The sequence below is a fragment of the Amblyomma americanum genome, chromosome 11 (assembly GCF_052857255.1).
Source record: "Amblyomma americanum isolate KBUSLIRL-KWMA chromosome 11, ASM5285725v1, whole genome shotgun sequence".
In the NCBI taxonomy this organism is placed as follows: Eukaryota; Metazoa; Arthropoda; class Arachnida; order Ixodida; family Ixodidae; genus Amblyomma; species Amblyomma americanum.
The window spans coordinates 97,781,090-97,794,617 of NC_135507.1; the positions used below are offsets into that span (position 1 = coordinate 97,781,090).

At 45.2% G+C, this 13,528-nt stretch overlaps 1 long non-coding RNA gene across 1 annotated transcript; it reads left to right on the forward strand.

The window, feature by feature from the left end:
• Window positions 1-600: 600 nt before the first annotated feature.
• Window positions 601-7,308, forward strand: LOC144109963 (uncharacterized). The gene is made up of 3 exons (XR_013309659.1): window positions 601-677; window positions 2,724-2,853; window positions 7,220-7,308. It is a non-coding gene; the product is annotated as an uncharacterized LOC144109963 (long non-coding RNA).
• Window positions 7,309-13,528: the final 6,220 nt, after the last annotated feature.

Below are 13,528 nucleotides of genomic sequence, written 5' to 3' on the forward strand. Positions count from 1 at the left end.
CTCGGAACTCTTCCCAGGCACGGGATCCTACCCACAAACCTCCCTTCGCCGCACTCACGAGTGTTTGGTATTTTTTTGTTTCTCTTGCCCTTACTTGCATTGCCAGTCGACAAATTTGTGCAGCTTTTAATTGCATGCAGATTTGTTAAATGCGCTAGCAATTTTTCTATGATGCTAAGCTGTGCTGTGAGATATCAAGATTCTTGCTAGTGAAGGCATGCTTTTTTCTATTCTCTCTTCTCATTTAACCAAGGCAGACTGGTTGCAACTTTCAATTTAATACCTAGACATTGGTGCAAGGCAGCATGATAGGAATTAATGAAAACCTGCACATCCTATATTCAAATTGATGTGCGGTATTTCAGCCAGCTCATCTTTCAGTGTGGTTACAACAGTTATTGTGACTCTTCTCAAAGAATGTATATGGGTGCATTACATAAAATCTGTTCATTTGTTTTGTCATGGGCTAGCTCATTGTTTTTTTATTTAGTTATATTACGTCTAAGTTTAGTTTTTAAAGCAGTAGACGATTTCCTCTCTTGTCATTCATGACATGGCTACAGCCACTGACAGCTGTTGCTCTGGATGTATTTATTTGCAGTTGTCAGCGGCTAGCATCTATTGGGCCATGCGTGCTTCCTGCCTTCGGCTGTGTCATCCCTCCTGATCCGTTCATGGTAGTTATTCTTTTTCAGTGATGCATATCTTAGCTGCCTATTTAGAAAAATATTTTTCATATAGGCTTGCAGCTAGGTTTAGAAATGCATGAAACTCTACATACACTTCACAGCAGTACCTCAGCTTATAATTACCGGAACTAGAGACTTGTACAAAATATAGTCGCTGATGTAGCTCTTGACGCAGCTGCTGTTAACATAAACGTGCTTTGACATTGCACACCTGTTGCCTGGTATGCATATGTGTCCTAGAAAAGGACCTATATGTTCATTTATTCCTTTAAAAACATTGTGCTCTACAATGATGGTTTACCAGTATTTCTGATGCAGAGACCAAATTGTCAGTCAGTAATGTATCATTGCAAGATGACACCAATAATTGTAGGGCATAGCATCCTTGCAATGCACTGGGCAAGCTGCTATCAGCACAGATTTATTGCTGGTTTATTGCCATAGCATATGGTTATACTGCGCAGTTTGTACCTCTACTTTCTTAAAGCTGTATACTTGAAAAATTTAAAATTAGTTGAAGGAAAATTCAAGGAAATGTAACAGTAACTGTCTCACATTTTGGTGGACACTTGAACCGTGATATAAGGGAGGGATATAGAAGGGAAGTAATGAAGAGCTGATGCCCATGTTAGATGCCCCTCTTTAGTTAAACATACATCGCAATTAACACATTTGGTGCAAAACAAACCTGGGACTTGCACGCTCACAAGCACCCTCATGTCAGTAAAACAAAGTGCCAATGTTGCCGTACTTTAGAGCTTTGCTCTTAAAAGCGCAGCTTACTGCTGCTCAAAGTTGAGAGCAAAAATATGTCTACTTTTCCTCATGTGCAGTCTGCGGTGCTGGTGCCATTTCCAATGGTGATTGACATTGAGTTGCATGATGCGCAGTTCGTTCCTGGAGTTAGTGATTTTGTCTGTCGTGTGAATGTGCTGTTAAAATTAGTGCAGAACAATGGTTCTCTAGTTCATTTTAGGTAACTGTGTCCTGTGCCACATGCTACCACCCTTTTTCCTCAAATTTCCTAATCTCATTTAGCCATCTGATTGCCACCCATTCATATATTCACCTACTCTTGGAATCCTCCCAGTGTTTTAGTGTGGTATTGCTTATATCTTCTCTGCATTACACATGCATTGCACTTCCTCTTTTTTTGATTTAGTCAAGATATCTCTGTTCCTGTTTCTTGCATAAGCATAAGAGGCGACTCAAGTGCACCATCTGGGCTTGTGATGCAACGTGTAGGGCCCTTCGTTTTGAGTAAAACCTGGTTTCTCCCTACTGTTTCACCAATAAAGATTCTTAAAGATTAGGTTCAATGCAATTTCTGTGCAAATGTGCCTGTAAGAAAGTGTGGTTTGAAGGTACCCCATGCCGAAGAACTGCTGGAGTGTAGTGGATGTCACAATTCTTCTGGCAGATTTTTTAAACAATTTTGGTTATTTTATTTCCCTTTTAATGTTTATTGTTTGTCGGTTGCTTATAATTTTTGGATAAACTGAAAACTACATGTACTGACTGGTATTTCATTCCATTAATTATACCTATTATTATGAAGCTGTGTTGGAAGGTAGGTGTGCATTTAGTATGCGTGCTTTGAATTTCAGTGATTGTTTCTGCAATGCAAAATGGAGGACAGGCCTCTGCTGTGCGAGTTTTTGCAATGGAGTGAAAGTAGCTGGAGCAGCATTTGCTACTGTGTCACCCAGCCAAAAGTTCTCCCACAGACCACTGAGCTTCTGAATACCTATGGCTTAAAGCTCGAAGCTCTGGTTGCCCTTTCCGAGGTTTTCTGCATTAACGAGTGCAAGCCCAAGGGCTCAGAGCTAACAAGCATTTGAAACCATAGAGTAGTAGTGCTGGGGCCATGCAGCAAGTCAGTGTGAAATAGGTCAGGATAAACGTGGTTTACTGTAGAAAGCTAGTAAAAGCTAGTTGTGCTCACAGAAACCGCTGTTTTTTCTTAGTCGGTCATTGAAACAAAGCAATGCATGTAAAATTTGATATCTCACTGATCCCTCAATTTTTTTCCAGCTAAAGACCAAGAGTTGCATGGATGTTGTGCAAGCCACCAAGTTGCGTATGATTTTTGCCAGGGACCTGGAGCAGGCTGGGAAATTAGTGGATGGCCAGTGGTATTCACTCAGTAAGGCAAGCTTTTTCTGTAAGTACAGTTTTTGGCATGGCATTGCTTAGGAATGCATGCACTAATCTGACTACTCTATGCCCGCCCATGCTTCAAGAATAATGAAGTACATGAAAAAAATTGATTGCCAAAAAAAAATTGCTGCTTTTGTTATGTTTTTCAGGAAAGTATTTGCCATTTAAAGGGCTGTGAAAACCATAAAAATTATGTGCTTGTAGTGGCTTTTTTTTCAAATTTCTTCCACGTCTATGTTGGCCTGACCTTGTAGCTTGTCTGCATGAGATTGGCTGCTACCTACAGTTCGCTTTTTTGTTGCTCCTTTATTGCCTGTCACAATCTTCACTTTGCGTGGCAGTGTCATGCAGTTTGGGAAGTAATCTGATCTTATTTCTGCATTGGCCTGAAGTGCGAGCTTTTGCATGTGCTGTAACTGCAGTTTGGCCATGAGGGTTCGAGGTTTAGTCCTTTATTTTGATGCAGTGTCATATACTTCATGCATAAATTAATGAAGTAAGCACTATTTTTTGAAATAAATGAACATTCATTATCACTGTGGCCATTATAAGTGCACTTGACTCTAAAAGGCTGTCTTCCGGCATTCAGTATTACATCTCAAAACCAGCCGGAAGACACAAAGCAGGAGGAGAGATGAGCACAAGATGAGGCTGGTCTAACAACTGAAATTTTATTGAAGGAAAGTGGCAAAAGAAGACCTGCAAAGAGATTCAAGCATGCAAAACCCCAAAGCAGTGAGAGGACAAAAAACAATCGAAAGTCACTGATGTACTAGTAAACCATCTAAAAAACTAATTCCTTACAGTGAAGGTTCACCGACGGTTTAGCCAGGCACTTGTTTTTAGCCTTACTGTTGTAGTAAGCCTCGACTATATCAGGACAGATTTATCAATTCCCTAAACCACTAATCTGCCGCAGAAATCAGGCGTGCAAAGAGAAAGGTCGTCCTCCTATTGCATTCACGAGATTGAATGTGCAGTGTCAGGTGAAAATTCGTATTCTGCTCTATACAGTGAAAGTGCTCTCAGCCAGGCGCACATTCAGATATCTGCTTCTCTGCCCATAGTAGTTTCAGCTACGAGGCAGTGGAATGCAAAAAACCCGTTTACTTTTGCAAGTGGTGAACATTTTTTATCTGCCACTGTGCATAGCGGACGATTACCCGTAGTTGTATCAAGCCTAGTTTGAACGAAGAAGCAAACAGCTCCTACCTTACTTTTAGCGGTCAAGACAACAGCAACATCATACTTTGGTGCAACTTTCTTGGGACGGTGAGAAATGGCGTGGAGGTAAGGTATAGAGCCCGTCTTTTTGTGCTGCTAAACTACGTCAGCATCATGTGAATGGTGTTCCGTTCCCTCGAGAGAGTAAAAACACACTCTGACAGGTGCGCGAGATGGGCAAGTGGGAACCCAGGTGCCATTGGCTTGGAAACCTGCTCCGAGAATGCATTCTAAACACTGTGATGGCATGACTTCCATAAAGCGGTCATGATGCATGCAATTGCCAACCTGTCCTTCACCAGCCTCGAGTGGTTCAACTCGTAGCTAAGAGGCTTCCTGATCTTGGGCTGTGGCGCCAACATATGTGGTCGTCCACAAAGCGCAGGTCTAAGTCAAGAAGCTACAAACGGTTATGCTTAGTGAAATTCAGACATAAAAGATAGGCTTTGACCACATGCCTAAAGGTTTCTAAAACGTCTTGTGCCAACTTATCTGAGCCCTCCTTGTGCAAAAAAATTAGATAGCTATCAACATAATGAAATGCTACTATGCCGAGGTCTTCCAAACAGGGCTTTGATGCGGTATCGACTGGACAGAAGAATGTTGCGGAGGAACAGTGCAACCTGGGACCCTCTGCATATGCCTGATTTCTGATGTAAATACTGCCTTGCCAACTCACAAAAGTGGAGTTCTGTGGAGTTCTAGTTTCTTGTGGACAGCAACCTGGGCAGGTGCTCTGCAGTGAGCATCGATATGGAGGGCCTTCACTATTCATTGTCACATGATAGACCTCTGAGGCATGTGCAAACTGCATCAGGGTGAACAATGAACATGCTTTTACAGATGATTGCGTGATTTCGGTTGCTGGCTTCATGGGGCCGTTGTCCTTTTACTGCAAATCTACATTTGTCAGTTGGCAGGGCGGTATTTACACGCAGGTCGTACCTTTGCTCAGCAACATTTTTTTGTCTAAAGTCGATAAGGCATTAGAGCCCTGTTTGGAGGACCTTGGAATAGTAGGATTTCGCTATGTTCAACTATTTAATTTTTCTGGACATAGAAAGGTCAGATAAGTTGGCACAAGATGTTTTAGGAGTCTTTAAGGCATGGGGTCAAGGCCTGTCTTTTACATCAGAATTGTCTAAGCAGAACCGTTAGCAGTTTCTTGATGCAGACCTGCGCTTTGTGGACGAATATGTTTGTCGGGGCTACAGCTAAAGATCGGGGAAGGCTTTTTTTATCTACGATTCGGACCACTCGTTGCTGGGGAAGGATGGTGAAGAGGTGTATTTGTCACTGGTTAAGGTCAGTAAAGATGGAAACACTTGATGGGTGTGCAATCTATGCATGACATGAGCTTTACATAAGTCATGCCATCACTGCTGAGGACGCATTCTTGTAGCAGGTTTCCAAGCAGCTGGGTTCCCACTTGCCCATCTCAACAACCTGTCATAGTATGTTTTCACTCGCTCGAGGGTAAGCAGCACATACTCCGATGATGCTGACACACCTTACCTCCACAGTATTTCAAAGTCTCAAGATAGTCGCGGGAAATCGTAATGCTGCTGTTGTCTTAACAGCGAAGTGCAAGACAGGAGGCCTTTGTGCCGCCATTAAAAAGGCTTGATAAAACTGGGTACTTGTCCACAATGGACAGTGTCACAAAAAAAGGTTCACCACTTGCAAAAGTAATGGAGTTTATTGCGTTCCACTGCCTTATGGCTGCAACTAATATGGGCAGAAAGGCAGATATCTGAATTTGCACCTGACTGAGCACTTTCACTCTATAGTGGGAAGGCAAATTTTAATCTGGCACTGCATGCTCAATCTTGTGAATGCAAATCTGAGGATGACCTGTCTCTTTGCACGCCTAATTTCTATGACACATCAGTGGTTTATGGAAGGGATAAATCTGTCGGTAGATAGTTGAGGCTTAATACATCGGTAAGGCTAAGGACACGTGTGGCTAAGCCATCGGTAAACCTCCACCATAAGGAATTTGCTTTTTTAGATGATTCATTAGTATGCCAGTGACCTTTGATTGCACTTCGCCCTTTCACTGCTTTGGGTTATTATGCGCTTGTATCTCTTTGCGGGTCTTCTTTTGTGGCTTTCCTTCAATGATGCCACCGCGGTGGCTCAGTGGTTATGGCGCTCGGCTGCTGTCCCAAAAGAGGCAGGTTCGATCCTGGCCGCGCCAGTCAAATTTCAATGGAGGCGAAATTTTAGAGGCCCGTGTACTGTGCGTTGTCAGTGCATGCTAAAGAACCCCAGGTGGTCGAAATTTCTGGAGCCCTCCACTACGGTGTCCCTCATAGTCTGAGTCGCTTTGGGACGTTAAACCCTCACAAATCAAATAATCAAAATCTTCAATTAAAGTTTTCTTAGTCCCGCCTCTTGAGCTCATGTCTTCTTGTGTGTTCTGGCTGGTTTTAAGGTGAGTCAGTACCAACTCGGCCAGTCATAAGCCTTGTTCAGTATTACAACATTTTGAATAAAGTGAAGTTTACTGGGCTATATTGCCGGGGATCGTGTCCGCAGCAGTTGTGGGCAACTCAGAAGAGATAGTGTCATACGATTGGTTGTGTAATTGGCAGAGGATGATGTGAGGATGCTGCTCGAAAAGAAAATTTCATAATCAGATTATTATTTACAGCCAAAAATGTCCAAAAAGTGCCACGAAATTTGAAAACGCTGAAAGTGGGTGGAGCTACAGCGTAGTGCCAAGTTTGAAAAATGGAAGTATGGACAAAGCCAAAGCTTGGCGCCAAGTTTGAAAACTCGAAATGAGCAATCACGTGACCAGTGATAAGTGTCCTAAATTTAACCAGGAGATAGGAAAAAGAATGATAAATTAGAGGCAATTAGGTAATTATTGATAAGCAAAAGGCAATGAACGGGTGATTAGACTGGGCGGGTATTCAGTGAGTGGGCAGGAACGATCCATGGAGGAAAATTTGAAAACTCGAAATCGTTGCTGGGATGAAATGAGGGTAAAATAAGAGTTAATTGATAACCAATCAAGTCAACGAGAAAACAACCATGGCGCCAAATTTGAAAGGCGACCAGTGTCGAGGAGGCGTCAACGCTTTCACATTCTTTTTGCGTAGGTAGCAGCGGTGATCTCTATTTTTTCTTTTTTTCAGCCAAGACAAAAACCACTTCTCTTGGCTCATGGGCGATGTATCTAGGAACCTGCGACCAGGAAAACGCTGGACAGCATGCATCAGCAAGCTCGAAAAAAAAGCACGAAACAGTAAATAAATATTGATCATTTTCATTTCAATTCTAGTGGTTTTGTGCACGAATTACTCTGGAATGCACAAAGCTTGTGTTAATTGACAGGCGACCATTAACAAGCTGTGCATTTTTGTGCATTGCCTACTCCAGAACACAAATTCTGTGTTAATTAACAGGTGACACAGTAACGACTGTTACACAGTGTACGAGCACTACACAAGACACACTACAGAAGACAAGGCAAACTACAGAAGACAAGACAGACTACAGAAGTCAAGACAGACTACAAAAGAGAAAACAAACTACAGAAGACAGACTATAAAAGACAAGACAGGCTACAGAAGACAGGACTACAAAAGACAAGACAGACTACAAAAGACAAGACAGACTACAGCAGACAAGACAGACTACACAAGACATGCCCAAAATATGACAAGACTACAGAAATTTTCTGTCTTAGAATCCTGTAGTGCGTTTTGACTGGGATGCGTTGAGACCAGGAGGGCATTTTCATTAACAATATGGATAAGATAGTTAACGTAGCTGAAGAGTTCTACACAAATATGTACAGTAGCCAATGTAATCATAGCGCTCCTGAGGGAGACAGTAGTGCAGAGCAAGGCATCATCCCGCCAGTAACGAAAGAGGAAATAAGGAAAGCCTTAGGAGCAATGGATAGAGGAAAAGCAGCTGGGGAGGATCAGGTAACTGCAGATCTGTTGAAGGATGGAGAGGAGATCGTGCTAGAAAAACTCGCTACCCTGTATATGCAATGCCTTATGACCTCGACCGTACCAGAAGCTTTGAAGAAAGCAAACATTATCTTAATTCATAAGAAGGGAGATGTCAACTGCCTGAAAAATAATAGACCGATCAGCGTACTACCTATTGCTTACAAGGTATTTACTAAGGTAATCACTAATACTCAGGGCAACCTTAGACTCCAATCAACCAAACGATCAGGCAGGCTTTCGTAAAGGATAAAATACAATTGATCATAATAGATCCAGTCTCTATATATAGCCTTCATTGATTGCGAGAAAGCATTCAACTCCGTGAAAACTTCAGCAGTCATAGAGGCATTGCGTAATCAGGGTGCAGAAGAGCCTTATGTCAAAATACCTGAAGATATATATAGCAACTGCACAGCTACTATAGTCCTCCATAAACTAAGAAATAAAATTCCATTAAGGAAGGGCGTCAGGCACGATCTCGCCAATGCTATTCGCCGTCTGTTTAGAGGAGGTATTCCGAGGCCTGAATTGGGAACAGTTGGGAAAAAGAGTAAATTCATTATAACTAAATAATCTGCGATTCGCTGATGACATTGCCTTGCTGAGTCACTCAGGAGGTGAACTGCAAATGATGATCAATGAGTTAGACAGGCAGATCAGAACGGTGGGTCTAAAAATTAACATGCAGAAAACCAAAGTAATGCTCAAGAGTCTAGCAAGGGAACAGCAGTTCACAATTGGCAGCGAGGGCCTGGAAGTGGTAAAGGAATACGTCTACTCAGGGCAGGTAGTGACAGCTGATCCGGATTATGAGAGGGAAATGACTAGAAGGATAAGAAGGGTGGAGCGCATATGGCACGTTCTCTCATTTCATGAATGGTAGGTTACCAATCTCACTCACGAGGAAATGTACAACAGCTGTATCATACCGGTGCTCACCTACGGGGCAGAAACGTGGAGGCTGACGAAAAGAGCTCAGCTTAAGTTAAGGACAACGCAGCCAGCCATGGAAAGAAAAATGTTAGATGTAACGTTAACAGACCGGAAGCAGGCAGAGTGGGTGAGGGAACAAACGCGGGTTAATGACATCCTAGTCGAAATTGAGGGGAAGAAAAGGGATTGGGCAGGGCATGTAATGCGAAGGCAAGATAACCGCTGGTCCTTAAGGGTAACGGAGTGAATTCCAAGAGAAGGCAAGCGTAGCAGGGGGCGTCAGAAAGTTAGGTGGGCGCATGAGATTAAGAAGTTTGCAGGGAAAGGGTGGATGCAGCTGGCAAAGGACAGGGTTAATTGGAGAGACATGAGAGAGGCCTTTGCCCTGGAGTGGGCGTAGTCAGGCTGGTGATGATGATGATGATGATTATGATGATGGTGTTGTCCCGGGAGAAAAGAGTAGCGGCTCGGAAACAAACTTCGAGCGTACATAATTGTCCTTCGCCCATGTGAAAACATTTCTGACCAGACTGATAAGAATCCTTCATTTTATTGCCGCCTTCATTAGGGATTTCCCCCGGCAGAGCACTTATGCACTACGTTGGTACCAAAACAAAAATAGACAGCAGGTTTCGGTTATTGGAAGGAACACCGGCGCCGGTGATTGACACTACGGGACAGCTCAATCGCCCGCAAGAGATCTTCGTAAACAAAGGTAATGCAAAAGCAGCATGCGCGCAGTGTGTAACTACAAGTGGTCTTTTGCCAGTTACGACGCACCTATGCACAACACATGCACCCACTGCCAAGAACGCTGTAGAGCATACCTGTATCTTATATGGAACTGCCCACCGTTCTCGACAGGTAGACGCACAATTCAACACATACGTACACATGACATGGACACCCTAGCAGACAGGAAACGATCAAGCGCCTCAGCACAAGATGTCATCGCGGCATACGGCAGTGAGAGCGGCCTGCTTCGAGTAGTGTAAGGAGAGGTCGATGTACTTATGAGACGAAGCTCTGAAGGCTGTCAAGACGACCGACTATAAGTCAATTGCCTCTGCACCTACACCCTCACCCCTCTCCCTAATTCCCCAACAGCCGAATGCCATCCCTTCCTTGCAATAAAACCTTCATTCATTGCCGCCTTCCCCCTCCAGCTCTTGCAGAAAATTGTGATGGATATACCCAACTACTGTGGAGAAAAGCACTTTTCAACGGGAAAGAATTTCCCGTTCAAAAACGCTTCCGGATCATCTACGGGCTCCATCGGCGTGACACTTCGTATCAGGTGAAGATTCCTGTACGCGATGTATAGAGGGACTGAAGATTTTTTCCTCGCTTGAAGTGTGTTACTGGGACCAGCCTCTTTGGAGCTGGCTTGGAATGAAAACAGCGCAAGAAACTACCTACGTATCAGACAGACTTCACCACCCGTTACTGAGCAGACCTGCACAAAAAGCTCTTAAGTGCTCGGAAACTTAAATCACGTCAAGGCAGAAGGTAGTGGACCGGCTGAACACCTAGAGGTAAAGTATTCATCACTTTTCGATGGACCAGGAAAAATGCACGTCCAGTACAAAATAGTTCTACACCGGGAACCACAGCCGCTTGCAAACTTGTACCCAAGACGAGTGTCTATATGTTTTTTTGCCAGTAGTAGAAGCCGCCTAAAATGCCGCCCAATTTCAATGTCGCCCATGAGAAGGAGGAGGAGACTGGCTAGAAAAATACGGGCGAGTAGCAACCTTCAACGAATGGCACGATAATATGAGGCTCCGAAACATCTCCGCACTTGATGGGGCTGCCTGTACGTGCTACGAAAACCACGAGACTTCATTGACCAGCTTGCACACATTTGAGTATGAGTTCTCCTAAAGTTTTTGAGGATCCTGCGAAGCAATGCGTTCAGTTGATGCTCCAAACTCGCTCCCAGCACCAAAACTAGACGCCAACCATGTACGCAGAAGAGTCTGTTCAGTCGAGCAGCCGTGGCCAGTGGAGTCCTGGAATGAGGAAGCCACCCACTCGACCACTCGAACGAGATCAATAAACTCGTTGGCCCTAATAAACGTTTCTCCTCATCCTCCGTCTTGCCATCCCCGAAATGGCACACTAAGCTTTGATGACGATAGAAGACGACCCCGCCCATCCCCGAAATGAGAGAAGGTAGATTGAGACCAGAAAGAAAGAATTTGTCTCTCCCGTAACACTGGTGTATCGCGTGTGCCACCGAAATAAGAGAATATAGAGTGAAGCTAGAAGGAGGCACCTCTTCCTCTACACTGATGCACCCCGAAACGACCGAAGAAAAAAAGGGAACCCCATGAAGCGGCGTGTGGAAGAGCAACTTTCTTTCGGATTCGTGCGCAGTCCACCAAAGACCGCTGCCGAATTTACAAGTGACGCATCCACGATTAAGAAAACACTGGGTATGCGAGCTCGCCAGGTCATGTGGACGCTCAAAGTCCTCACAGCAAGCAGCCCGGAGAGAACTCCTATGGGGAGCTTGCGCTGAAGTTTGCGGTGCCGATTGCAGCGCCATAACACACTGCCTAGAGAAAAGAGCAAGCAGTTTTGGGTAGTACAATTAGCACTTTTCCGCGCCACCTTCAGGCGCTTATTGACGTGAGCCTCCCCGCTCTGTCGAAGGCGCACGTGTCGTGCGTCAGCTATCTGGGCTACGCCGAGAGAAGCTAGGCAATGAATGCTGTCAGCCAAACACGGGTATCTAATCGTGCAGAATGTGCTCTCGCGTTTGCAGCGGCCCGAGCGGCTGACAAAAGCATTTTTGAGTCATCGAATGGAACAATTGCAGTGCGACCTTGGCAGCGCAGGTTTCCCATAAGCAGGGTCAACTTTTGCGACGTGATCTGCGAGATTGTTTGCTGGAGCAGCGTCGCATGCTCCCATCCTCATCTCAGCCTCAAGTAGCGACCCGAGGCTCATACACTACCCGACTGCGCATTGATAAACAATCGACGTCGTTGTAGGCTCATCCCGCTTTCCACGGAAAAAGCAATACCTTCGAAACAACCCTACGGCATCACGTTTCCCTGAGCGTCATCGTCCCCGTGGGTGCCGGAAATGTTGGGAACAACGAAGGTATCATCTTTTGAAACACGCAGTTGCTTTTAGATCGAGAACATGGCGTCTTAAGAGGCTTCGCGCGATTCTGGAATGGATCTTTTTTTTTCAGCAGCCCGTAGCCAAGAAGGACGGAGCACGGAGAAACATGACGACAAATAAGCTCTGATCAGCGTTTCCTTGCCTTAGTCTTTCTCCCTGGTCCGTACTCGTGCGCTACGCGCTACTAAAGAAAAAAACCTGGAGGTGACACTCAAGCTCCGCCTTATGGCCCATTCACATGATGCGATTGTTGCCGCAGCGCAGTGCGATTTCTGCCGGTGTGCGACAGAAATGCGCGTCGTTCTCGTCGCAGGGCCACTGCGACAGACTTTCAACAAGTTGGTCGCACTGTCGCAGCATCGGTGCGATCGCAGCGATGGCCACAGTAGTCGCTTCTACGCTTCTGGCACCCCACACACCCCGTAAACCTTATCTGTACCCTGCACACGCAGGCCTCCCGGGTAACGAGGAGGTCCACTCCCTCGCCCGAGGTGTCACTTTCCGGGCCGGACTTAGACCTCCTCCGCCATCCAGGGAGCGCCTGCTTACGTTCAAAGATATTCTTGCCTACTACCGAGATACCCGGCGCGTTTACGCACATCCGGCTCCCTCCCTAACCTACTCCCTATCCTATTCTCCTTCATGCCCGCTACCCCGATCAATTCCTTTCTTTTTGTAAGCTCTGCGGGTAACCGGGAGACTTCCTTCATGTCCTCCTCACATGTCCTACCTTCCCACAACCTCCGTCGCCCACCACGGCGGAGTCATACTGGGAGACTCTCCTGGCCTGCTCCGCTGCTGCTGACCAGCGCCGGATAATTACCGACGCTCTGAAGCGGATAGCCCTCCAAGGGCTGTCCTTTGCCCTGTAAGGACAGCCCCTAAGGGATGCCTCGTGCCATGTTAGGGGGTTTGCCCCCTCTGTATTTGGCAATAAATGTTTTCACCGCCACCACTACAGTAGTCAGCCAATAGGAGTTCAGCGACGAGGTAAAAAATAGCGCAGCGACGACGGACACATGCATATGAAGAAAGAAAACGGAGAAGCGCTGTTGGCGTTTCTTAATCAGATCTTTCGTCTCCTGAGATAACTTGCCGGTATCCTGCCGAACAGTCCTACCGTCTACTTCTACGGCGAAATCCGTAATGATAGCTGTCAGATTATCGTTGATTGTGTCGACATTAAGATCGTCTTTCCTCAGTTAAGTATGCATATCTTTTCCGTCTTCTTTCTTCGTATGTGTCCGTCGTCGCTGCGTTGTTTTTTTACCACGTCCATGATGCACCAACTCGCTCAGTTGTCGGTTCTTCTGGAGTTCAGCGACATGACAGGAAAATCTCGAAAACGTTTTATTGAACATAATAATACATCACGGCTCAATATTAAATCAACGCCTGCCATGATGCTTGACA